Source organism: Canis aureus, chromosome 3, assembly GCF_053574225.1.
Source record: "Canis aureus isolate CA01 chromosome 3, VMU_Caureus_v.1.0, whole genome shotgun sequence".
Classification (NCBI taxonomy): Eukaryota; Metazoa; Chordata; class Mammalia; order Carnivora; family Canidae; genus Canis; species Canis aureus.
This window is the reverse complement of record NC_135613.1, coordinates 10894528-10920989: the sequence shown is the minus strand read 5'-3', so window position 1 is coordinate 10920989 and position 26462 is coordinate 10894528. Positions and strand designations below refer to the sequence as shown.

Here is a 26462-nt window from a genome sequence, read left to right as displayed (position 1 = left end):
AACCACTGACCTACCCAAGTGTCCCTGATCTGAGTTCTTAACTGTCTAAGGAGATGAAGTATTTGTGATTATTTAAAAAGAATAGTGACAAAACAATTGATTTTCAAAATAATATATGCAAGAATGTTTGAAGTCCGTTTTCATAATTCAATACATTAAAGAGGGCTGGATAATGAGCACATTTCAAATATTTCAAATGCAAATAAAAGACAGCTAAATAGGCACTTTACTGAATTTCTCCAGACAAAAGATTTCAGAACCTATCCAAAGCATGTAATCCCTTCACCTAAAAGAGAAAATATACAGGAAGTGGTAAGAGATTAGAAACAGAGAACTTTAATGGAGAATATCGGGCATTGTTTTGTGTTTTTTTTGCATTGTAATATAGCAGTTAGCATGAAAGTTACAGTGGTAAACTTCAAGTCTGTTTAGGTTAATGTTTATTTCATGTCAAGTGATTAAATGAAGGTGGTTTGAAATGCAATAGCCTATGGTGTAGTCATTATTTTTTATCTCAACTCTTTAGCTATGGAAATGTTTATCTTTCCTCTGAGGAGAATACAAAATTCATTAAAGGAAACAAAAAACTAATGTCTAATAAACCTTCTAATTAATATAGCATCTGTACTACCTCTTCAAATATAATATTCCGCAATAGCAATTATAAAATGCGTAATAAGAAAACACAAATTTCCTTTGGATTTTTACAGATCATTAGAAACTTTTTTGGCTTTTAGCATTTGAAATTATTGATCAGTCATTCCTTTAAATAAAGATCTCAGTTTTTGATTCCTGTTTCTATTCCTTTCTTCTTCTATGTCGTCTATTGTTGTCTTTAACCCTCAGTTCTACTTGACTTATTGTCTCTTTAACAATTTCATTCAAAGTATTAACCTGTTCTTGGGATATTAAATATTGTTTCTTTCTGGTAATCAAAGTCTACTTCTATAGTTCTGATACCACTCTAAAATGTCCATTGTGTATTTGCAACTGCCTACTCATATTTAGCTATTTGAAAAGAACTTCTACACAACATGTTTAAAATGTATTCCAAAGGAACATTTATGGAAGACTTAATTTTGTCCAGACCACTGTCTGGCGTGTTGCATCTATGTAAATCAGGATGTATAATGAACTAGAATTTAAGGGGAATAAAGACCCAATCATAAATAATTACAGATACAATGTGATGAGGACTGGGAGTAGAGAACAGTGCACAATATGTTATGGGTGCCAAGAGCAGCTGGCCGATCCCTTAAAATCCTCCCTTCAAGCTCAAAACACTACAGTCATCTTTGACTTATTATTCCTGCATTCCATATTACTAAATTAGTTACCAAATCCCATTTGTGATTTTTTTTCTTGCAAAAATCTCATAGAAATTCTGCCCTCATCTATCCTCCACTCCTTGCTATCTCCATTGTCACTGTGGCTGGTTCAATCTCTCTGTTTCACCGGGATTGTTTTCTTTTTTTTTTTTTTTTCCCCACCGGGATTGTTTTCATATCCCATTAACTAGACTCTCTGTTTAAATCTCTCTTCTTTAAATCTCATTGTCATAATGTTAGGTTATTGTCAGTGTTGGCCACATGATTAGATCAATATCTAACACCAAAAACAGCTAGAATTACCACTTTGGTGTTTCAATATCACTCATAATGATTGCCTTATACTAGTCAATATTAATAATTTCAAGTGAAGTCAACAAACAATTGTAGACATTGTTCAAATGTGTCTCCCAATCTTTTCAGTATTGAAAAGAACTTTTATCATTTCACTGTCTTGCTTATCGAACTCAAGTCTACCACCTAAAAGCTGTAAACTAAAGTTGTTTAACTTTCCTGGGCCATTTTTCCTTATCTGTACAATAGATTATTTCCCAAAGCTTTGTTTCTTTAAAAAGTACATGTAAGTATGAAAACCAATGCTTAGCACATAGTATATGTAGCTGCTTTACTAATCCTTATTATTACCCATTCTCTCCAAACCTTATGAAGTTTTGCCTCTTACTAAACTTATAACACTTGTGTTGTAGTTTTTTATACATATTCTCCATCCTATTAAAACATATGCTGCATGAAGGCAGGGACTGAATCTTATTTGTCTTCAGGCATGACTTGTGAACCGATTTTTCACTGGCCAATGATTTGTCACCCAATAGGATTTGACAGATTCCTGTTTGATTTGCAGTTGATGGGGACAAAAAGCACCAGAGCTCAATTAAAATGATACTTGAAAGATACTTGATATCACTAAAATCTATGGAATTATGTATTAAATGGTCCCCAAAGAATCAGCTATTTTAAAAATTAAAAATTATTACAAAGAGCTTAATACATCATGTTATATATCATGTACCATAAAAATGTCAAAAGTAGCTTTATTGTACATTACTATATATCTTGATGGTGATCTATCTAGACAAGTAAGGCTTGCTGTATTTGAAGATGGATAATAAAGTTCACACTCTAAGAAAATGTTTAAAATATGAAATAGAATGAGGGATGGTAGAAGAGAATTCCTTGGGAGAATGCAGTTAGGGCATCTTTGAATCTCAACAGTTTGCAATTCCTTTCACAGTACATAAATGATTTAACAGTAACACAGAGTGTCCAGATTAAATTATTTCCATTTCTATTACTGTACAACCTATAATAAGTAACCAGATAAGATGCTGAATGATTATAGTGTTATGATGTATGCTGATCTGATCTGTTTTTTTTTCTTTTTTGTTTTGTTTTGATTTCTGATGCCTTGGATCCTTGCCAAATCATTAAACAAGTCACATCCAGCTGAAGCTGGCTTGAACAGCTTCAGTGTAACTTGCAAAGGCCAGTTCATCAAAACCCTTAGGATCACACAAACAAGGGAAAAATACCAAGGGGCCTCTCCTATTTGTTTTTCTGGCTATCTGTGTTCCATGGGAAGGAAAGAAAATAACATGAACAGTATTTAAATGCTCTGTTTTGACAGGTTATTAAGATTCCTACCACAACCTGTCTGTTCCTCTCTGATCAAGCCAAGTCCAAAAACAGCAGAATATATCTAAAGTCACTACACACACATATAAAACAAAAATGCTAGAAAAGAAGGAAGAGTGGGAAAAAATCATGCCAATATGAATACTGTGTTAGAGTTGTGGGGGGTTTAAACCAAGACACATGCTAGCATGGTAGAGTATTTCAGTATAGTTGACTGGTGTAAAATTTCCTCACAGAATTTAGTTACTGGTGGCTCAAGTGCTGTCAATCTCACTTTGTTCTACTATGTAATCAATAGTTCCAACCAAGACCTCCATGGGAAGCCAGGTTCTTATCCTCTGAAATGAGAGCCCACTCTGTGTATGAGATTTCCTATCATGGGGCCAGCTCTGATACAGACAGTGGGGCACCAACACTTACTTCTCCAGGTCCCTTTATAAATATTCTTCTAATGACACAAATTTCACTGTGATGAGCATAGGCTTGGGTCCCTGACTTATACTCTTCTAAGGTTGAATTGTAATAAAATATGGAGGTTTCCATAATGAGGGGCACTGGAGAATCCAAGCTTGATATACAATTAAAGAGATTCTGAGAATTATAGAAGATACAACATTCCTGTACATGAGATAGACTGAGTTATGCCATAAAATGAGTATCTTTGGTATAGACCATGGATTGGCCGAACTACATCCTATGGGCCATTTCTGTCAGTTTTAATTTTTATTTATTTTTAAAGAAGATTTTCTTTATTCATGAAAGACACAGAGAGGCAGAGACATAGGCAGAGGGAGAAGCAGGCTCCTCAAGGCAGCCCGATGTGGGACTTGATCCTAGGATTCCAGGACCACACCCTGAGCCAAAGGCAGACACTCAATAGCTGAGCCACTCAAGCATCCCCAGGCTGTCAGGTTTTATAAATAGAGTTTTAATGGAACATGGTCATGCCTATCCATTCATTTACATATTGCCTATGTAATGCTCTGTTTTGACCTAACCTGTCAGAAGTGAGTAGTGGCACTAGAAACTGTATGGTCCTCAAGTTTAAAGTAGTAACTGAGCAAAATTATCTAGGCTCAGTTCTTTGTCAACTGTGTTTATTTTGGTGGGAAATAACATGCACATAGATGAAAATCAAACAGGCCTAAGAGAATAGGTCATAGCAACAATACCCTCCAGGAAGGCACTTATTGGTGTGTCTTTTATGAGAGGCAGTACATAAGGTGTTCTGAGAGGCAGTACAGTAACAACTTGAACTGGGATTTGACCCATAGTTCTGCCATTTAATGGAGCTAACAAACCATACCTCACAGGGTTATTATCAGGATTAAGTATTATGGCTTATGTGACAACACTTAGTACTCACAAAATTATTGTGTTTTTTCCTTCCAGTCTTCCTGTCTTCACAGTAGCTGGCACAGATCTGAACACATCATCCACACCTGACCTTGACACATTTTGAGTAAGGAGTGGCACTTGTCTGGAGTTGCATCTTGACTCTCACTGGTGCTTTTCTTTTAGGTGATGCAGAGATTCCAAATCCTTTAGGATTGCCATTGTGAATATCCATGATAGTTACCTATGGCTTTAAAATCTTTGCCTCCTTTCTAGAACCTAGAAAGCATAAAAAAGAAGCCTTATATACAAAAAGGGAAGGAGAAATTATTTGTCCATAATTAAGTATAGGTTACAATACCCATTCAGCACTCACGATAATAGGTTATTATCCATGTTAGTCACATGTTTAGACATCAAAAACACCTCAAATTACTATTTTGATGTCAACATCACTCATGGTTATTGAATTATACTAGTTAATATTAATAACTGCAAATGAAGTTAACAATTGCAGATATTGTCCACAGTAACTCGATATAAATTAAAAAATTATATTTGTTGAAAATATACAGACTTTCTTTATATTGTCAATACATTTGAATTCATTTATATAGAATATTAATTCTATAACAGGTTACACTGAAACTAACATATTAGGAGCCATTGTCAATAGATTAATTAGGTAAATGTGAAATTATAATCTAAATCATTATTAGAATAAAACTGAAAGTTAAATTTACAAAATTTGCACTAATCTAGAATTATAATACTCATTGTATGAAGTGAGGTATGAGGTAGAGACTTTGTTCTGTATAAAGTGAGGTATGGGCAACATGAGAGATCATTATAGAATAATCCTTTTATTTTCCAGACGAGAAAACAAAAGCCCAGAGATCTGCTGAGAGTCGTGCAACTTGTTAATAATCCAGCCAGAACAAGAACTTCTAGACCACACTGGAATATTATATAAATGATTTTTTCCAACTAGCATCCAACACCCTTATAGAATTGTTCTCTTCTATTATTATTCTTGTTACAAATAACTTAAATTTAAAGTTATTTATGTATGTCTATTTCTCTCACTAGAACATGAATTTTTATTTCTGGAAGTCTAGGATGAGGTCTGATTTTTCTTTGTAGTTTTGCACATGTAGGTAATCAATAAGTTTTTGTTTAATATTCTATCTCAATTATTATCTTTATGGTATTGCCAGTTTGATATGAAGGATAATATTTTTAAAATAATTTAGTACTTAGATTTGTTATAACACTAATAATAAAGCAATAGAACTATTTAATATCTAAACTTCATTTTAGAGATGGCTTGATTTGGGGGAACTGAGCCATAACATCTCTGCCATGTTTTTTTATATATACATTATAGAAAAGATGTGTCTTGAGCAACTGAACTTGCCTTATCACCCTAATGGTCTGTGACTCAATACAGCATAGACAGGCTTTTCTTAGGTGAGTTTGAGTGACCCCCAGTTCTCCCTAGCATCATCTTAATCTTGTATCTCTCAACATTCAGCCCACATTCAGTCCCTGCAGCTGGTGCATGTTTAAAAGATTTTCACTCACACTGTTTTGCCAGTGTGATAGATTTGATTCACCAGCTGGGATTTTCATATGTTCTGTAGCTTCCTACAGCTTTTCATTGGGCTTGGGTCTCTCTGCTTCCCTCATATTAGTAATGATTCTGGAATAATGGAAAAGGGCTCAGATTTAAGTGTTGCAGCAATTTAAATATCACTTTTATCGTTTTCTTCCTTACATTTCAACAGCATCCTGTCTACTAATATTAACACCACAGCTTGAGGCAGGCACAAACCAATTTGCCTTTATGGATTCTTTGACCTCTAAATGTCCTTGCTCTGTTTCTGAGCCCTTCCAACACAAGTCGGACCTTAGTGCTATAAGCCTTTATCTACTTGTCCTCTACAAAGGCAAGTAAAAAGTAAGGCAACATTTACCTTTTCCCTTATAGCAAACAGACTATACAAGTTATGAATGTACACAGATCCCTGCTTTCTTTTAGTAATTCAAGTAGGAAATCCATATATTTTGAGGGTGTGTAAAGTGGATTTTTTATTGAATGAGAATATCAGGCTCATGGAATGAACTTGACAGAAATTTATTGAAATTTCTGTGGTTGACATTATAAAAAACGTGGATTCCTAGTGAAGTCTTTATGGAATCTAAGTTATGCTTTTAACATTGTATAAATATTAATTTTGTTGAGAGGATGACCAGAAAATAATGCTTATTTTTACTGAATTCAGAGAAAATAGAAGAGCATTTTGTATTGAATACCTCCTCTATCTTTTCAGCACAAATGAATGACTAAATCCGTTACGTGAAAACATCATAGCAGACAGTCTTTTCCATTAATGACTTGTAATGAAATAATAAACATGCTGAAGAGAAAGACATGAGAGATTGCAGATCATTTGTGCAGTAAGTGATTTATCTCAGGACCCAGAGGTCAACCAATGAGAAAGCTGCCATGAGAATAAACATTGAATATCCTCTTCTTTCTCTATTTTGCTGGTCACCTATAATGACTTGAATGATCTATTCAAATTATTGAGTCTTAATTGTGAAATGTCCCAGAAAAACACTCTATGATCCGCACAGATGAATCTAAAAAAGGTAGTCTCATTTACGACTATATGCAAAAGTTATAAGGTAGTAATAAATAGAATTCAGCAATGTTTCACAATACTAATGTTGTATGACCCAGAAAGGTTTGTTATAGGAATAGAAGAGTATTCCAATATTGGGAAATCTGTCAACATAATTGATCATATCACCAAATCAAAAAAGAAAAACAAAATTGTGATATCAGTACACATTGAAAAGGCATTTAATATAGTCCAAAAGTCTGTCCTAATAAGTAGAAAGAACCTACTTAAACTACTTAGGAACCTAGTTTACTAAAAAAAAAAAAAAAAAAAAAAGGAACCTACTTTACTTAGTACTAAGGTGATTTTTCTGGAAACCAACAGAAAATGTCATTCTAAATAACAAAACTCTAAAACCATTTCAATTAAAATCAGAAACTATTTAGAAAGATCCACTGATAGTAATTATTACATTACCACTATCTTGTAGATTCTACTGACTGCAATGAGCCAGGAAAAGTAAATAATATGAATAAACATTGGAAAAGACACCACTAAGACAGGTGTGCTGAATTGTTTGAATGTTAACTAGATTACAAAGAGAACCATTTTTCAAAAGCCTTTCCCTTCCCTGTGATTTTGTATAAGAGTTGGCCAAAAGTGAAAGTCACATGAGACTTGGGAGGTGAACATGGAACAGTAATCACTATCTCTGAAGATCTTCTGAGTCAGAGATGATGACGGACAGATGTAGGGTTGCCTACTGAATTCCAATTTGTCATTATTTTTCCCTACTCCGCATCCAATTCTGCTTCCTGACTGGTAGATTTGCTGACCAAGAGTAGCCACAGGCCCTCCATCAGATGCTTGACTTTAAAGACCTCAGAAGTGGAAGCTGTGCAGAGGAGCCAGCTTTCCAGAAACTTTTCTGCTAATTTCCTTTAATGCTCCTTCTCGTGCACCTGAATCTTTCCAGATTTTCAGTAACACAGTTAGGAAGGTTGGGTAGTAACTTTTCTCTGATCTTCCAACTTCCCCTTTAGGGTCTTTACTTCCTAACCGCTCCCATAGTTATGTAAGGCCTTGTTCCTATCATTGAACCTCATTTCACAATACCAGTTGTTTTGCTTCTCTGATTAAATTCTGACTTATAGAATTAATAATCTGTTAAGGATGTGGATGCAGATAAATGCTAAAAGTAAATGTATTTTAGCAATGTGGACCTAGAAATAAAAATGGAAAAATAGCAATATTTTTTCACAATAGTGACAAAAACTATAAAGTAACTAGGAATAAAATTACAGAGGTACAGCATTATATGGAGACAACAATAAAATCTTATTGAAGGACATAGAACAAAATCTAAGCAATTAGGAAGACCTTTTATGTTCTTGGGTGGGAGACCAAAGATGACAAAATGATAATTCTCTCAAGTTAATCTAAATTAATATAATTAAGATCCTAATATAACAAAAATGGTTTTTCTTATTATTTATAAATTCATGGGTAAGAATAAATATCCTAAAATAACCTAGAACGATATGAAAAATAATCTAGAAGGATATGTACATGGTGGGAGCCCTTTGCTATATGTAAGAACATATTATACAGCTTTTATAATGAAATCAATATGATATCAGTGTGAGAATAGGTCCGTTGACAGAATAGAAAATCCAGAAATAGATCATAATATATACGAGAATTTTTTTTATTTATTTTTTTAATTTTCTTTTTTAACTTATTTATGATAGTCACAGAGAGAGAGAGAGAGAGAGAGAGAGAGGCAGAGACATAGGCAGAGGGAGAAGCAGGCTCCATGCACCGGGAGCCTGATGTGGGATTCGATCCCGTGTCTCCAGGATCGCGCCCTGGGCCAAAGGCAGGCGCCAAACCGCTGTGCCACCCAGGGATCCCTATACGAGAATTTAATATACGAAAAATTTGTAGGTCAATTTAGTGGTGTAAAGTATACTTTATTTAAGTAATAATATTTGCACTAGTTCATTGATTGATCTATGAGTGTGAAAAGAGAGTCAGAAGGATACATAAGGTTATTAATGCAAGTTATCTATAGGATGGATGTGGGACAAAAGGCAGGAGTTGGGGAGAAGAGACAAAAAGAAAAGTAAATCACCAAGTAAACTCAGAATATATGATTTATACCATGCATAAATAGTTATATTTTAGTATGATTGTATGCATATATGTATATGGAGAGATAGGAGTGAGAGATGTACTGACTTGTAAGAATCTGTATGATGTATCAGTGAAGAAAGCAAGTTGAAGATTAATAGAATTTGATTCTGCTTAGATAAAAAACAAACAGATGCACTGTATTAATCAGGGTTTAATCAGAGAAGCAGAACTTCTGGGAGACATATAGAATAAGGAATTTATTACAAGTATTTGACCATAATTTGATGCAAGGTCAAAGCGGGAGCTGATTAAACACTTTATATACAGCTGTTGCTTCTGTGTCCAGTGTTGAGCCTGAAGTCTTCAGGGCAGGCTGCTGTAAAGGAAAGGATATGATTTGGCATGCAATTCCAGGGGTAAATTGGAGCCTAGGAGGACAAGCTGGAACCCAAGTGGCTCTTTTATTTCCTCTAAACCTCCAACTTCAATGACAAGGGTGACTTGCAGAAACTGATACCCTTGGTCATGGAGTGGAAAATGCAGCTGACCCAGGAGTAGGAGAACCTTATGGAGATCCTGTGGGAGCTGAAGAATCTGTGGCATGGCTGCCACCTGATGACAACAAGATGAACCGGCAGATCCATAAAAGTGTGTATAAACTGTCATAAGACCTGAACCTATACTAATCTTCTCAATGTAATTATTCCTGCTGCTTCATTTTTGCCTTTCAAATACGCAAATTTCTCTGTGGCTCCTCTTAGCCTACAATCACATAAGGAAGGGAATTCTAAGGAAAGGAATTCTGGTAAATGTAGCTACTACAAACACACACACATACACACCACCCCTATATAAGTGTATGTGTACCTTTATGTTGGTATGAATAAGGAGAAAGGCATGGAAAAATATACTCCAGGCTTGTTAAGCCTAGTTCCATGGTGGAGATAATAGTAGAGGGATGTGGCCAGAGATTAAATAAAACATGATATACTTAAGCAACACAATGCCATGCAGCTGCTATAAGGAACAAGATGAGTCTTTATGACCCCTCAGAGAAAAATACCCTGGTGTTATGATGTTAAGTGGTAAAAAGCAAGACACCAAAAAACATCTAAAATATAATCTTATTTATGGAAGAACAGTCCAGTATGTTTGGATATAGAGATATCTATCACCACTTACTGGCTGCGTGACCTGTGAGCAAGCTATTTAATATTTGTACACCTTATTTTCCTCATTTGTAAAATGGACATAGTAATAGTAATGATAGTATCTGGATTGTAGAATTGTCAAAAAGATTAAATGTGAGCCATTAAGTGCCTAAAATAGTGCTTGGCAAATAGGAAGTGCTCAAAAATACTAGTCATCATTATCATTATTCTGCTGTTATTTCTATCGTTATTAATATATCTGAATGGAAATCACTTTCCTCCGTCTCATACCCTATCAACTCAATTCTATCCTGTCAAATCAAGGAGAAAAGAGGAAGAGAAGAGGATCTGATTTAAACAGAGCTACCCCAGAAGGTTGTCACTGGCCCATGGGTCAGTGAGTTGTAACCCTGGGTAGTCATTAAAAGGATGTCGATGGCAAAAAGACACAAGGTCAAGCAATGCTTATCCAGAATAAAGCCTGGGATTGAGACAGGCAATTCTGGCTATGCATGAGTGTGTATGTGGACACGCGTGTGTGTGTTTTCTCCTGTTGTTAGCATAAACGTGCTTGTGTATACATTGGAAAGAACCAATATAACAACTCAGAATGAATGCACATAAGGAAAAGTTTTTAAATACTACAAAGATGAGGTCAGAGTGATATATAACCTTGTTTTCTGATCCATACATGAGAGTTAAAAGAAGGGACTGCCAGTATACTCATTTACACACCCTGAGCCCTGCAATTTATTTCACTGTATTTGATGTTAGCAGGGAATCATTTATTTAAAATTACTCAGAATACAGCACAAAGAGCTATTCTGTAGGTATGAAATGTGTCTAAACTGCAATAAAACCCCCCTCCTGCACTTTTGACACATTGTGACCACAGTAAAGGCAACATGAGGTTTCTTTTGTTTCTAGATGCTGCTGGAGGAAATATAACAATGCAGCATGAACAAGGTTCTCACCCCCACTTTTTTTTCCTACTGGGGCACACGTGGCTGACTAATGTTCCCCAGCACAATGCTCTTCTAAATGCAATTCCCAGTACACTGGCCATTACTTCATCTCATTCACTGCCACCCAAGAGAGCATTTCAAGATACAAATGAGTGAGACTGACATTGGAAGAGGATAACCTTGAAGACATTCTATTTTTTAATTAAAAATGTAATACATGATTATATTTAATCTTATTGTAATCTTATTAATCTTATTGTAAAAGACTTAAATATAGAAATATATACAATATACTCCTGTACCTGCTCCCACACACCCAAAGTCCTCCTTTCAACAGATAGAAGTTAATAAATGATGAAGTTTGATGTATATCCTTCATATACTCAATTTGCATTTGTACACATTTATATGTATACATGTGTTTATTTATAGCTATACCTCCACACACAGTGGGTTATGTTTCCATAAATAAGATAACATTTTAGGTAATTTTCAGTGATTTGCTTTTTTCCACTTAACATATTTTCATAAATATACCATATTTTATTTAACCTCTCAGTTGGTGGATATTTATGTTGTTTCATTTTTATTATTAAAAACCATTTTGGACTGGGCATATCTTCTCCTCCTTGTAGATATCTCTTTAAACATAAATGTATTTATTAAGAACAGATACCTAGAAGTGGAATTGCTGGGTCAGAGAATAAACTGCATTTTATGTTAGTACTTAATTAAATGCAAAATGTCCTAAAAATCTACCGATTTATACTTTCTCCAGTGGCATATATTTTTTCATTCATTCAAAAATGCTTACATGGGGCAGCCCCGGTGGCGCAGCGGTTTAACGCCGCCTGCAGCCCGGGGTGTGATCCTGGAGATCCAGGATCGAGTCCCACATCGGGCTTCCTGCATGGAGCCTGCTTCTTTCTCTGCCTGTGTCTCTACCTCTCTCTTCGCTCTCTCTGAATGAATAAATAAATAAATCTTAAAAAAAAAAAAAAAGCTCACATGGTGGCTGCTTATTTACCTATCTACTACCTACCTGTCTCCCTCTTTCCCCTATCATCTACCTAACATGTGGAGGAAAATAAAGCAGATTAAGAGGTATCAGGATTGAGAGGGACAGGTTGTATATTTATTTTTATTAAAAAACATTTTTTTTAAAGGATTTTATTTATTTATTCATGAGAGACACACACAGAGAGAGACAGAGACACAGGCAGAGGGAGAAGCAGGCTCCATGCAGGAAGCCCGATGTGGGACTCGATCCCGGGACTCCAGGATCATGCCCTGGGCCGAGGGCAGGTGCTAAACCGCTGAGCCACCCAGGGATCCCCAGGTTGTATATTTAAATTAGGTGATACAGGTACCTTGCTAAAAAGGTAATCTCTGAGAAAACCTGAAGGAAGTATTGGAGGGAGTCACCCAGACATCTGCGAGAAGAGGATTTGAGATAGTGTGTATAGGAAAAACAAAGAGGCTGGTGTGGCAGGACTGAAGTGAGCAAGGGGAAACTAGGAGAGAGATAATGGGTATATGAGTATCCATCTCCTCAGGGTTATTTCTTATACCAAGAATTATTCCTCTTTTATTTTTTTAAATTCTTTTTATTTATTTTTATTTTATTTTAATTTTTTTTTATTCCTCTTTCAAGTGCTGGCAAGTCTACTTGCAAATTCACTCCTGTTTTTCAAATTTTATTCTGATTGATTACTAATTAGATGAACATTTTCATATGAACATTGGCCATTTTAGTTATCAGTCTACATATATCTTTTCATATCTTCTCATTTTTTATTGGATTTTTCTTACTGATTTTTAATATTTTCATTATTAATCCTTTTTTAATTATGTAAGTATTTTCTCCCAGTTTGTCTCAATTTTTATGAAATCCAACCTGTACATTTTATATATGATTTCTGGGTATTATTTTTAGCTTAAAATTAATGCTCCTCCCCTGTAAAATAGAGAAATCTTTTCCTATATTTTCTTCTGATAGTTTAATTTGTTGTTTATGTTTCATTATTTAGTCCATTTGAGATTTACATTTTTCTTTTAATATTCTTAAGAATTTATTATAAATTAGTGTCATAGGCTACAAGGAAGTAAAAGGACTATGTACAGCCTGATGGGAAACAGGCAGAGAGATGAGGAGGGCCAAGATGAGTCTAGGGCCTTGGTGGGCACATTCCCGGGGTGGGGGGGGGCCTGAAAGGGAAACCAGATAATCCTGTGAGACTTCAAGAACAATGGCATAACAAACAAACACGTTTGTGGTAATTGGGCCCACGCCTCTGTGGAGCTACTTCCATAATTCTGGTCAAGGGTCAAAGGAGGCCTCGTTTGCTCCGGGGAGGAGGCCACATTCCCAGTGGGAGCATGCCCATTGGAGTTCCTTGACCAGGAGGGATCCCCATGGGAGGCCTCGTGCCAGGTGGTGGGCCCATCATGCCTGGAGGCGATGCCCCCCGACCCATACGTGGGGGAGGACCCCCATGGCAGGGCAGGTACTGGGTCAGGGCCCTTGCAATGCTGGCGGTGGCAGCAGCTTCAGCAGCAGCCACAGTGCCTCTTTCCTGCTGGGATGGCCCACCAACCCTTCAGACTGGCCCTGCAAGTCCTGCAGGAGCCTGGGGCATTGGAACACCAGCTCGAATTCCTCTGCCAGCAGCCCTGCCAATCCCTGGGGCCCCAGCAGCTCCAGCAAGTGGCACTGGGGCAATGCCAGTATCTTTGGGAGGAGGTCCCTCTACTGTCATTGAAACCAGGTTCTCCCCCAGAAGCAGCACCAGACCGAAGACTTGCTTCTCTTCTCTTTCTGCTTGTTTTGAGTTCTTTGGCTTGATTTTCCTGGACTTATCACAGTCACAGAGGATCAAATTCATATGCTTGTCAAAAGCCTTGAAGGTGCCAATGAAGATCCGGCCGTCTTGTAGGATGCACCTCATCCTATAGTCGATGTGTTGCAGCATCCTGCTGCTCTTGCCCACAGTCATGTTGGTGGTTCTGATGGCTCCCATTCCCTCTAGATTGCCCTCAGCAGAGGCCTAGACGCTGGCCACTAGACCGCTTCCCACCTGAGATTTATATTTATGAATGTCATAAAGTATAATCATTTGTATAACATGCATATGTATTATTTTTTACCTTTCCTAAATTGAAATATAACATTAACATACTAAAATTTCATATATGTTAAATGTTTCTGTACCCACTATTCTGCTCTATTATCCTATTTTCTTGTCAATATCAGACTGTTTCAATTATTTAAGCTTCATAATGTATTTAGATACCTGATATGGATCTCCTGTCTTCATTGTCTTTTAAAAATATTCCTGGACATTCTATTACAGATGAATCTGAGAATCAGTTTATCTAGGCACATTTTATTGGGATACTATTTAATTTTATAGATTAATTCAAATAAAATTAATATCTGTAGAATATTGAGTGTTTTTATCTAGAAAATAGGTAGAGTATCTTTCCATTTACTTAGATTTCATTTTATAATTTGCAGTAAGTTTTTACAGCTTTGGTCCATGTAGATCTTGCATATTTTTATTAGGTTTGTTCCTCAGCATTTTTTGCTTTGCATTGCTACTTATAAATAGGGTGTATTAGTTTTGATTCCTTACTATGTTGATTTAATTGTTTTAATTGATTTAATTAATTGATTTAATTGTTGATTCCTTACTATGTTGATTTAATTGTTGATAAATTCAGGGGGAAAACCCCTCAAAACCCTGTAGTAAATAAAGATACAAGAGTGGTTTTACTCTGATTGCAGTCATTTAATAATCTATTGCTAGGAATAGAGGATCTGAATTGATTCCCTCATCAGAAAAATCTCCGGGATATGACAAATCAAAGAGATTACCTTTAGCCTTTGCTTCGGGACATTTATTTACTCAGGGAGGAGGCAATTAGGCCAAGCCCTAAGGCTCATATATGTTCAATCATCCTGGAATCTGAGAACAAAGCAACGTGGCTGGGATTTCTCTTCCCTCTCTCTACATTCATTCCCTGCTGTGAATTTTGACTTCCTTTTCTTTCAAGTCTTTATTTTATATAACTAAAATTTTTTAGATTATGCAATATTTCATGCACATAGAAAAGCACAGGAATTAATATGACCTTAATTTAATAGCTGGGTCATTCAATATGACTCAGATTTAGTAGCTGTTAACTGTTTGCTATATTTGATTCAGAACTATTTTGCTTTTGAAAAAATTAGTTTTAAGAAAATAAAATACTACAAATACAGCTGAGAACACTATCCCCTCCCTTCCCATTCCCTCTGATATTGCTGTTTCACTCTTATGAACATTTTAAATATTTTTATGATTTTTCTGTGCACTTCGAAGTTATATTTATTATGTGTGTTCTTAGCGTTTACATACTTGGTATAACATATGTAGCCTTTTGTAACTTGATATTAAGGTGTTTTTTTTCTAAAGATTTTATTTATTTATTCATGAGAGACACACAGAGAGCCAGAGACACAGGCAGAGGGAGAAGCAGGCTCTGTGCAGGGAGCCCAATGTGGGACTCAGTCCCAGGACTCCAGGATCATGCCCTCCTGAGCCAAAGGCAGACGCTCAACTGTTGAGCCACCCAGACGTCTCAATAAAGTGGGTTTTTGAAATTCATCCTTGTTGACACCGACAGTTCTCTGAAGTTGCTCCTGATACTTTTGTTTATATCCTATTAGTCGGATTTAGCCAATCTCAGCTACCCCTGTGGCCAGCGAACTGAGAAATGTAGTTTTTATTCCAGGCAACCATGAGCCTGGCTAAAAATCAAGATATATATTACTTAGAGAAAAGGGGGTAACTAGTAGTAGGGTACAGCTAGTTCTCTCTGCCAAATGCTTTTAATTATAATATTGTAGATTTCTGATGTATACTTTTATTAGATTAAAGTGTTTGTTTTTTCCTTTCCTTAGCTTACTAAAGGGTTTTTTAAACAATGCTTTTAATTAGAAATAAGTGTTAAAAGATGCTTTGGCATCTTTTACAATGATTATATGGATTTTCTACTTTAATCTGATAACAAATTATTATGGGTTTTCTAATGTTAAACTATCCTTGCATTCTAGAAATAAGTTTAATCAATCGATAATGTGAATCTTACATCTGTTAGAAACACATTTTCTTTTAAAACAGTGCAGTTTGATTTACTTAGGATTTAAACATATGTTTACAGATTAAATTGGCTTATTCTATCATTATTTATTATTTGTATGGATTTTATTTATTTATTTATTTATTTATTTTTAAATTTTTTTTGGATTGTATGGATTTTTTAAAAAGACTTTATTTATATATGTGAGAGAGAGTGCAAGAGAGTGAAAGCACGAGCAGGGTGAGGGGCAGGGGGAGAAGCAGACTCCCTGATGAGCAGGAAGCCCCATTCAGGGGCTGAATCCCAGGACTCTGGGATCATGACTTGAGCCAAAGGCAGATGCTTAGCCAACTGAACCACCCAGGTGCTCTTGTATGGATTTATAATCAAGATTATGCTAGCCATATAGAGTTAGTGGGAAAGTTTTTCATCTTTTTTATACTTTGGAAAATTTATTTAACCTAGAAATTGTCTTTAAATTTTAGAACAATTTGCCCAAAATATCATTTTGTCTAGGGTCTTTTTAAGGAATAGATATTTGACTTTTAAAATTTCTTCTATGATACTTTACTATCTCTCTTATTTTTTTTTAAGATTTTATTTATTTATTCATAGAGACACACAGAGAGAGAGAGAGGCAGAGACACAGGCAAGAGGGAGAAGCAGGCTCCATGCAGGGAGCCTGACATGGGACTTGATCCTGGATCTCTGGGACTGAGGGCGGTGCTAAACCGCTAAGTGACCTGGGCTGCCCTACTTTTCTATCTTGAGTCAATTTTTGTGATATATATTCTCTAGAAAAATTAACCTGTTAATTTAGATTTCCAAATTTGTTAGCATTCATTCATACTTAGGTTTCTTTTACATTGAAAATAGATTTCTGCATCTGTATTTATGTCTTCTCTCTTTTTTTTTGATCAGAATTGTCAGAGATTTTACAATTATGTTGGAGTTTTAAAGAACCATTTAATGATTTTATTAAGTGGTCCTTTCAGGTTTTTGCTTACTTCATTATTTTCTGTTTTAAATATTCTCCATCCAAATTGGTTTTTTTTTTTTTCATCTAAATTCTTGCATTTTGTATTGAAGTCATTATAGCAGACATTGTTTATTGGCTACCCATTCCTATCTTCTTATCCCTTATCCACATCTAACTATAGAGGCTAAATAGCTAGATATCCAACTTCCCAGATGTTCTTGGAACTAGGTATAGCCCATAGTGGGGGTTTTGTTTTTGTTTTTCTGTTTTTTCTGCTCACTAAAGCAAAGAAGCACATACCAACTTTATTTTTCTTTAAGTAATAGAAGGTAAGAGATAGTAGAGAGGAGGCATACCTGGTTGTAGGCACCAGCCTAGAAGTGGTATACATTATGCCCTGTCACATACCACTGGAGAGAACTTACTCATTTAGTCAAAACTACTTGTGAAGGAGGCTGGGAAATGCGACTACTATGTTGGTGGTTATAACTCTATTACTGTGGAAGAAAGGAACATGTTTGGAAAACAGGTTTTTAGCACATTGCTTACAACTCTTCCCACCTCCAATGGTATAGCAGTTAAGGACATAAATTATTCATGAATATACAAGCTTGTTAGTTGTTATATAATCCTTATTGGGACCTATATGGAAAAAAATTGAACTTTGAAAATATTCATCCAAATACTACAGGATACTACTAGCACTCTTATGTGACAAAAAGTAACAAAACTTGAGCTACAAGAATCAGACTCAAGTAAGCAGTGACAGAATGAGCAGCCAATTTGAAGTAATAATATTTCTGTAAGGGAAGATTATTTATAATTCTGTAAAGGGGGGATAAGCACACACACACACTGCCATACAACTGAGTGGCTCTCAATTCACTATGAAATTACATATAATTCAAACCAAATTAATAGTGGTTTGAATTTAAGTGGTTTTATCTGGCAGTGTCATAAAAACAATTAGCATTGGTTTGTACCAACTAGAAGTAAGTTTGTTTCTACCAAAACTAGTAGAGACAATTGTATGCACAAGTAGCATACAATTAAGTGGTTTTATCTGGCAGTGTCATAAAAACAATTAGCATTGGTTTGTACCAACTAGAAGTAAGTTTGTTTCTACCAAAACTAGTGGAGACAATTGTATGCACAAGTAGCACTATTCTGCTATGCATTCAGAAAGATTAAAAGAATAGAAAAAATGACATTCTTTCTGAGTCAGTTTAATTTAAAAAATATTATCTCATATTTTCTTATAGTTTGCTTTTATAAGTTTAAAATAATTGAATGAAAAAGTCTACAAACCACTTATTTTTTTTCTAGAATAGATGCAGGTATCTTTTATAATCTTTTTATTTGAAGTTGGGTTTTGGTTTTTTTTTTTTGAGATTTTACTTATTTATTCATGGGAGACACCAAGAGAAGGCAGAGACATAGGCAGAGGGAGAAGCAGGCTCCTCGCAGACCTCAGTGTGGGACTCGATCCCAGGACCCTGGGATTATGCCCTGAGCCAAAGGCAGATATTCAACCACTGAGCCACCCAGGCATCCCGTGAAGTCGGGTTTTAAAAAGCATAAGTTATACTCAGTAAGATTCGCTCTTTTTAGGTGTGCAATTTTATGAATTTTAGTAAATATACACACAATTGTACAGCTGCCACTAGAATCAAGGTATCAAATATTTCCACAAGTTCCTTATCCCCCCAAAAGTTTTCTCATATCCTTATGTAATTCCCAAGCAAAACATTTTGGAGGTGAACCAAAATTGTAACTGAGGTGCCCCAGCTGGTAAGCCAGGTTTTTCATCTGGGAGAATGCCATGAAGAAATCAAATGCAAATAAGCCAACTAGCTTATTTTTGTTTTTGTCCACCACTCCTATGCTGACATGCCATCTGCTTTTCCCATGTGCTTCATTGGGCTAAATTATTTTAGCAGTGCATCATTCCTTTTGCTTTGCAAATATATTTTAAGAAAAATTGTGAAGGGATACTGCTTTTAATTCCACATGTCAACATAACTGTCTTTATTAAATATTTTCCAAATCCATCAGATGTTTAAAATATATTCTAGAAATAAAGAAGGGGCTTTCATATGAAGACAATGAATAAATATGGACATATTTATAGTAAACAGAATATGGTCTATGATAACCAGTAGGTGCTTAAGCATTTTTTCTCCTTTCTGTTATTATTGTTAGCCTGTGGAGAAGTGAATGTGAGAGGAAGTTGATGGAGTGGAGGGAGTGGCTGTATTCAGCAGAATGAAACAAATGCAAGAAGATACAGATGTATCATGAAGAGGACAGAGCAGGGATTTGAGTAGAGATGGCATTATTAAGAGATGTTTGTCATGGTTTGCTTTAGATAAAAGAAGCATTGTATAGTGAAGCCCTTCATTTGTATAGATGAGAAAACAGGCCCAGAGAGGTGCAGTGATATGATCAAGGTCAACCAGAGAGTTTGTAACAGAGCCAGGCTAAAACTATCTCTCCTAATTCTGTTCTGATACTCATTTTACTATTCTACATCTTTATCCTAGTTGTTTCAGGAAGCAAGCAGTTGGAAATTCCTCTCTTATTTGCACTTGCTTTACACGACTCCTTACACCTTACTCTAGCTTTATCAAAGAAATACATTAACCATCACTTGGGGATGACACTCACTGCCTCAGAGGTGCCATTCTCAGCATTTTTCTCAGAGAATTAATCTCTACTTTTCTTTCCTAAAACCCTCTTAGCAGAGTAGAGGCCTCTTTTTTTGCTATAGGGCTAGCTGGAAACCTTGACTCTCTTGATATCATTTCTGTGGGGGAAAAATATTTTCCTATTTCCAAATAAACTTAACTTTCAACAGAAAGTCAAATACTTGGGGATTTTCTATAAACTTTTCCTTATATGTAGGTTTTTTTCTGTTTTGAAGAGAAATTATATATGTAGCTCCAGTCCAAAACTATGATTATAAATATATATATCATATATATATGAGATATATATATGATATATATATATATATATGTATGATCAACTATATCGAACATAACTCTCCTCCATAGGTTCTGGTGAAAACCAGAACTGAGCTTTTTTTCTTGTTATAGCATATCACAATTCTACTCCAAATTATAGAGAATGGAGCAAAGTGTCTCACTATCTAGAAAACAGGTAGAGTTTTCCAGGTAGTGAAAAAGAAAGAGAAGAAAAACTTACAGTGGAAAAGACACTGGTGATAGTGTCTTGATGCTATAGTTCTTTGCTGAAATGCAACTTTTTCAGGTGGGTTTTCTAGAAGAAAAAGGGCTACTTGGATACCAAGCTCAAGTCCACAAAGGAAATTTAATTTACCATTACACCAAATGTAACAATTTCAACATCATTTCTAGGTATTTTCACCACAATGTTCTGTGTTTAAAAACATTTTTGAAATGTCTATATGCACGCAACACTGTGCTATGGAGAATATTTAAAAAGTAGAATAACAATAGAAGCTAGTGCATAATAGAGGGACAATTTGGAGACATCAGCTATTTAAATATTGTAGGAATTTAGAATAAAGAAATAAAACTGTATAGAATGAAGAAACTTCATGAAAGAAACTTAGGACAAGACTTGAAGGACAGAATGTGTACATATGGAGAAGAATAAGGAGCAAAGCGAATGTTCAGTTGGATGTTCAGCTACAGTGGCACTGGCCTCTATTTAAAATGACTGGTGAATTCATTCTGAATGGTTGTTGTACCTACCAAATGGGTTGTGAGATATTCTGAAGATCATCCCAACAGGCATTTCAGGACACAGATGTGGAAGTGGCTATAAGGTCAGGCAGTAGTTCAACTTGCCTTGGCCATCAAATGTAACAATTAAAGTGATCAGAAATAGGGGCGCCTGGGTCGCTCAGTAGGTTAAGCATCTGCCTTTGGCTCTGGGAGCAAGCCTCAAGTCCGGCTCCCTGCTCAGTGGAGAGCCTGTCTTTCTTTCTTTCTCTGCAGCTCCCCCTGTTGTGCTCTCTCTCTCTGTTTCTCTTTGTCAAATAAATAAATTAAAAAAAAAAAAAATCTTAAAGTGATTAGAAATAGAGAGCAGTCTTTAATTGTTGCTGTGTTTCAGTTAAATCTTACATATTGTGTGCACTCACTTTTTCTAAGGTTATATGACTAATCTCTCAGCCATGTTGACATCAGTATTAAACTTCATTATCATATGGCCACAAGTGTCAAATTTATAAACACACTCAATGGGTATAGATGATGCTTATTATTCTTTACCAGAATAAGAAATGTACTGTCACTTAAAACACTCAGATCCAATTTCAATCCCTTCTCAATACAAACTTTAAAGCAATCTCATCAAGAAATAGCAGAGCTGGCCAGTCTTCTCTCGCAGGTACTTCTGCTGTTTCACCTTTTGAGGAAAGTAGCCTCAGGGACATGGAACCAATTTTCAGCAGTGATTTGCTATGATATTGAATACACATCTCAATACCCTACAGATAGAAAAGGAGGATCTGATTCATCAACACTTTCCTTTAGGTCAGCAAACACTCAGGGAACAATTAGACTGTTTATAAAGCCGTGGTACCTGGAATAGTGCAAAGTCAATTTAAAAAATATATTGAATATGTGAGCTTTTCCAAATCGTCATCAACTGTTATGACAAGCTATTAAAGAAGCTATTGTAGAGGACTGAAGGAGCAGCTGATTTCAAAATAGTAAATCAAGTCTTGGTCAAGAGCACTGATGAAAAGAGAACAGGATTCTTGCTGTGTTTATGAGCAGCTCAAGACAGCTTTAATACACATCAATCACAGGTAGGCAGCTTGCTCTGGTCCGTGCCCCTGACTCTCAGTGTGACCTTTTGTGAGTCACCAGACGGCTTTCAGGCTCGGTTACTCAGCCGAAAACAAAAGCGGAGGAGCAGAAACCTCAATGAAAAACAGGCGCTGCATCACTAATGAGATTTCCTGGGGAAATAAATTCCTCACCTCTACAACCCCCTCTCTGTGACACTCCTGACTCTAGACTCCACATCCAACACATTCAAGAGAAGGTGGACAAAGCAAAGTGCTTGAGGCTTGTGGCTATGTGACACTCCCAGCTGCAGAACTGTTTATCACGAAGAATTCACTGTGCTTACTTAAAATAGGAAAGCTACCAAGAAAAAGGGTCACACTACCTTGCTTTAGAAATTGGAGCACTAGCTTTGGGTTCAAAATCTCTCAATCAGTTATGGTTTACTTAGACTTGGAAGGACTGGCCAAGGAATCTCTTTTTTCAGTTGGTTCTAAAGAGTTATGGCTATATAACCAGTACTTTGAAATATTTCCAATTCCCTCTAGGCAAAAGCATTCATTGCTGTGGAACTTACTGCTAAAATCTCAAGATTAGAGTTCCATGAACATGTGACAGTGTGACTATGTTTGATGAAACAAAGTTTAGAACAGAAGAGGCAGAACAGCAGCTTTTTAGGAGGGTAGTAAAACAAGCTAAAGGTAAGCCTGGGATTTGGAAATGCTACCAGTACTGTCAACTCATACAGCTTCCAGGTGCAATTGGCCACCTGTGGAAGAAGAAAGCACAGGAGGAAGATGTGGCCAACAGAACTTATGGCCCTGGAGAATGAGGCTGCACTTTTGCTTTTAAGATTGTTGGTCCCTTATGGGTTGAAGGTAAACATCTACACACACACACAAACACACACACACACACAAGGGTCTCCTTTCTGAGACTAGCCCCTTTGGAAAGGTTCCACATGAGTGGACACTACTGAATCAGTCAGTCTATTTAGTGGCTTGTAAGAAAAGCTGACGATATCACGGCTCCAAGGTAGGCTGCCACCCCAGAGCCTCAATCGTAACTAATGGGGGTTTAAAAGGGAGATCAGAAAATATCATGCAGATAAAATACTGAGATAGGAGAAAAGACCATAACCTCAATCTGCAAAATGTAATAGCTTTGTCAAAATAAAAGCCAAAGCTAAACTCTCCTGCTGCTGCACACCTCTCAGTTCGAGGGAACTGTTCAAGCAGAGAGGCATTTTCTATTAGCACAAACTCTGAATGCAGCAGGGAGAAACTCAGCCATAATATCTGCACAACGGCCTCTCCATGCAAACACCATTCCAGTAATGGGAAATTTTAATGATGTAAAGCAGCAAGGTCACACGATATGTCCAGGCAGCCCTTGGAAAGACACTACCTCGGCAGATATTATAGAGGAGAGCTCAGAATTGCTCCTGGTTCATTAGGCTTTGCCTGAGGGTTTTTTTTCTTCCACTATTAACTACAAACAAGGTTGAGGTTCTTGTTACTCAGTTCCTTGTATGCAATGCAAAGAGGTGAAGGGCAGGGTTTGTAAATATAGAAAGGCAGACAGCTTAGACATGTTTTTACAATACTTGAAATATTCTCTCTGAGTCACCTTAAATATGAAAATTGCAAAAGCCTTATCAATGTTGCAGTGGTTTTTTTTCCTAGCAGAAGAACTTTTTATCTACTCGTGTGTAGATAAAGGTACTATATGCACATAAATATACACACATGGGGTGGATTGATTCCCTCCCCTACATACAGCACCACCACATCTTCTTAAAGTTTGCCTCCTTCTCCCAGCTTTATGACCCCATTGAGATCACTCTTACTGTTTTCTTCCTCGTTACATTTTGATATTTCAAAGCATGGCCTGGATCTCACTCCCATCTCCCCACTCCACATTATTAATGAATTGGAAAGCAGACATCATTAGTTTTCGGAGACCATTTCTTTTAAAATTTACAGACCCCTTCATCTGAATCCCTAGAGACAGTCTGCTGTTCTCATCTTAGAATCTTATTAGCATCATATCTTCTGTATCCTGCCATGCAAACTGCATGGCTATGCACTTTCTAGCACTTGACCCTTTTGCGGACGGAATTAATTTACTCTTTGAAGATGCAGCAGCATGCTGTTGTGCTTGTTAAAGAAAGAAAAGCCAAGCAAGGAGATGGCAAAGCAAGCAAAGAAAATTCCTGGTTTAAAAGCAAGCTCTCGTAAGGCAAGTTAGGTGGATACTGGGCAGGAGAAACTAATAGCTAGTAACTATAGATAGAAACAGGCAAATTAACTGATTAGCAGAGATCAGTGAGAATATCTGCATCCAACACTAACAAGTGCCCTGGTATGGAAAAGATTACAGCAATTATTTTGTACTAGAACCTTTCATTCTTAGAAGGCTCTTTGGTTTAATATAGCTTAGGTTGGCATTAGAAGGCAATACAAGCAACTAATTCTGATTTTGTCAGACATCTGACTTGTCTCCTGAAATCTTTCAGACTCATTTACTCTGTACTATTTGTCTCCTAGATGCAGGAGATACAATAGTGGGTAGGACAAGACCCCTTCATCTGTAGAACCTACTTTCTAGTGAAGGAGCAAAAAAATAGAAACTAAGTAGACAACTAAAAATGCAACTTTAGGCAGCTCTAAGCACTATGAAGGAAAATGAAGCCATGTAAAGGAATAGAGAGTGTTAAGGGGAATTATTTGAAATAGGGTGATCTATTACTTAGAAGTTGACATTCAACTGGGACATTAATGATGTAAAAGAGCAAGCCCTATGAAGATCTCAGATGAGTATTCCAGACAGAATACAAAAGCCTTGAGACTAGAACAAGCTTGGTATCTTTAAATTTAAATATAACTAATGCAGCTGGAGTGGGATAATGGGGGAGAAAGTGGTGGGAGAAACAGGCAGTATTCAGAAGTAGACATTTAAAGACCATAATAAAGAATCTGAATTTTATCTTAACCATGACGAAAGTAATCAAAGAGTATGTATTATGTTTTGAGACCATTCCTGCTGTTTTGAAAAGAAAAGAATCAAGGATGAGAATAGGAGAGCAAAATAAAAGAATGGAGACCAGATAGAAGGTTATCTCAGAAGTCTAAACAAGAAATTATTATGGTATGTTGGACTTAAAATGGTAGCAGTGGAGGTAGTGAGAGGTGGAGCAATTCAGGACATATTCTGAAGATAGAGCTATAGGACTTGTTAAGGAAATGAAAGAGCCAGTAAATGGTGACAGCTTTAACTCTGTACCAGAAGACTGAAGGGGGAACAGATTAAAGACAGAAATAAAATTTTGGCCAGGTTAAACTTGGGGTGACCATTAGTTTTATAAGAGTTGATAAGGTAGAGCTCACAGGAGGGGTCTGGGATTAAGTCAGATATATATTTGTAATTGCAAATTTATTGAATTATTTCAGGGTGGATGAGGTCACCATAGGAGTGAGTTTAGAAGAAAAACAAAGGCCCCATGGATGGCTTTGGGGCATTCCATAAAGCAAAGGTCAGGAAGAAAAAAAAGGCATCAAAGGAGACCGAATAACCAAGATTACATGAGAATAACCAGAAACCACCACCACCACAACAAAAAAAGACATTAAAAAAAAAAAAAAAAGAGTAATCAACTGTATAAAATGTCAGCAAGAGTTTAAGTAAAATGAGAACTGAGAATTGGTTATTTGATGGCAAGATGAAATCATTGGTTATCTTGACTTAAGTTCCATAAGTGATAGGAGTGATAAAGACATAAACTAGATTGAAGTGAATTACAGACAAAATGGAGTAGAGTGGTGAAAAAAACCAAACCAAAACAAAAAATGAGCTAGCAAGAATAGACTCTAATGATGAGTTTTCTCAGAAGAGAGAGTGGAGAAACAAAGTGGTATTTGGAAGGTTATATTGGAATGAAGGATGGTTTTAAGTTGGGAGAAACCACAGCATATTTGTACACCATCAAAAATGACCCTAACAGAAAAGGAAAAGAATGACGTGTAAGAAACATGAGAGAAACACCTAACTCTGGGAAACGAACAAGGGGTAGTGGAAAGGGAGGTGGGCGGGGGGTTGGGGTGACTGGGTGATGGGCACTGAGGGGGGGCACTTGGCAGGATGAACACTGGGTGTTATGCTAAATGTTGGCAAATTGAATTCCAATTAAAAACAAAAAAGAATGATGTGTAAGAAAAATGTATAATTGCAGGAAACATGGCTTTGACTAAAGGGATGGGATCCAATTCCCAAGTCAAGGCACTGGCCTTAGACAGAAGAATGGACATGACATTCACTATAATAGTGAGGAAAATAGACATTATAGGTGTTAGATTTGGTTATGAGAGAAATCAGTTCTCT

At 36.3% G+C, this 26462-nt stretch overlaps 1 protein-coding gene and 1 pseudogene across 4 annotated transcripts in view; both read right to left on the bottom strand.

Annotated features, from left to right (window-relative positions):
* Positions 1–224: 224 nt before the first annotated feature.
* LOC144308469 (uncharacterized) overlaps positions 225–26462 on the bottom strand; it is a 329585-nt gene continuing 303347 nt past the window's right edge. For all 4 annotated transcript variants that reach the window (XR_013374945.1, XR_013374944.1, XR_013374953.1 and 1 more), the window contains 2 exons: positions 4348–4595; positions 225–286 (listed from right to left, as the gene is read on the bottom strand). The gene's annotated coding sequence lies outside the window, so the exon portion shown is untranslated. The remainder of the gene's footprint in view (positions 287–4347; positions 4596–26462) is intronic.
* Positions 13285–14267, bottom strand: LOC144304860 (small nuclear ribonucleoprotein-associated protein B' pseudogene; annotated as a pseudogene).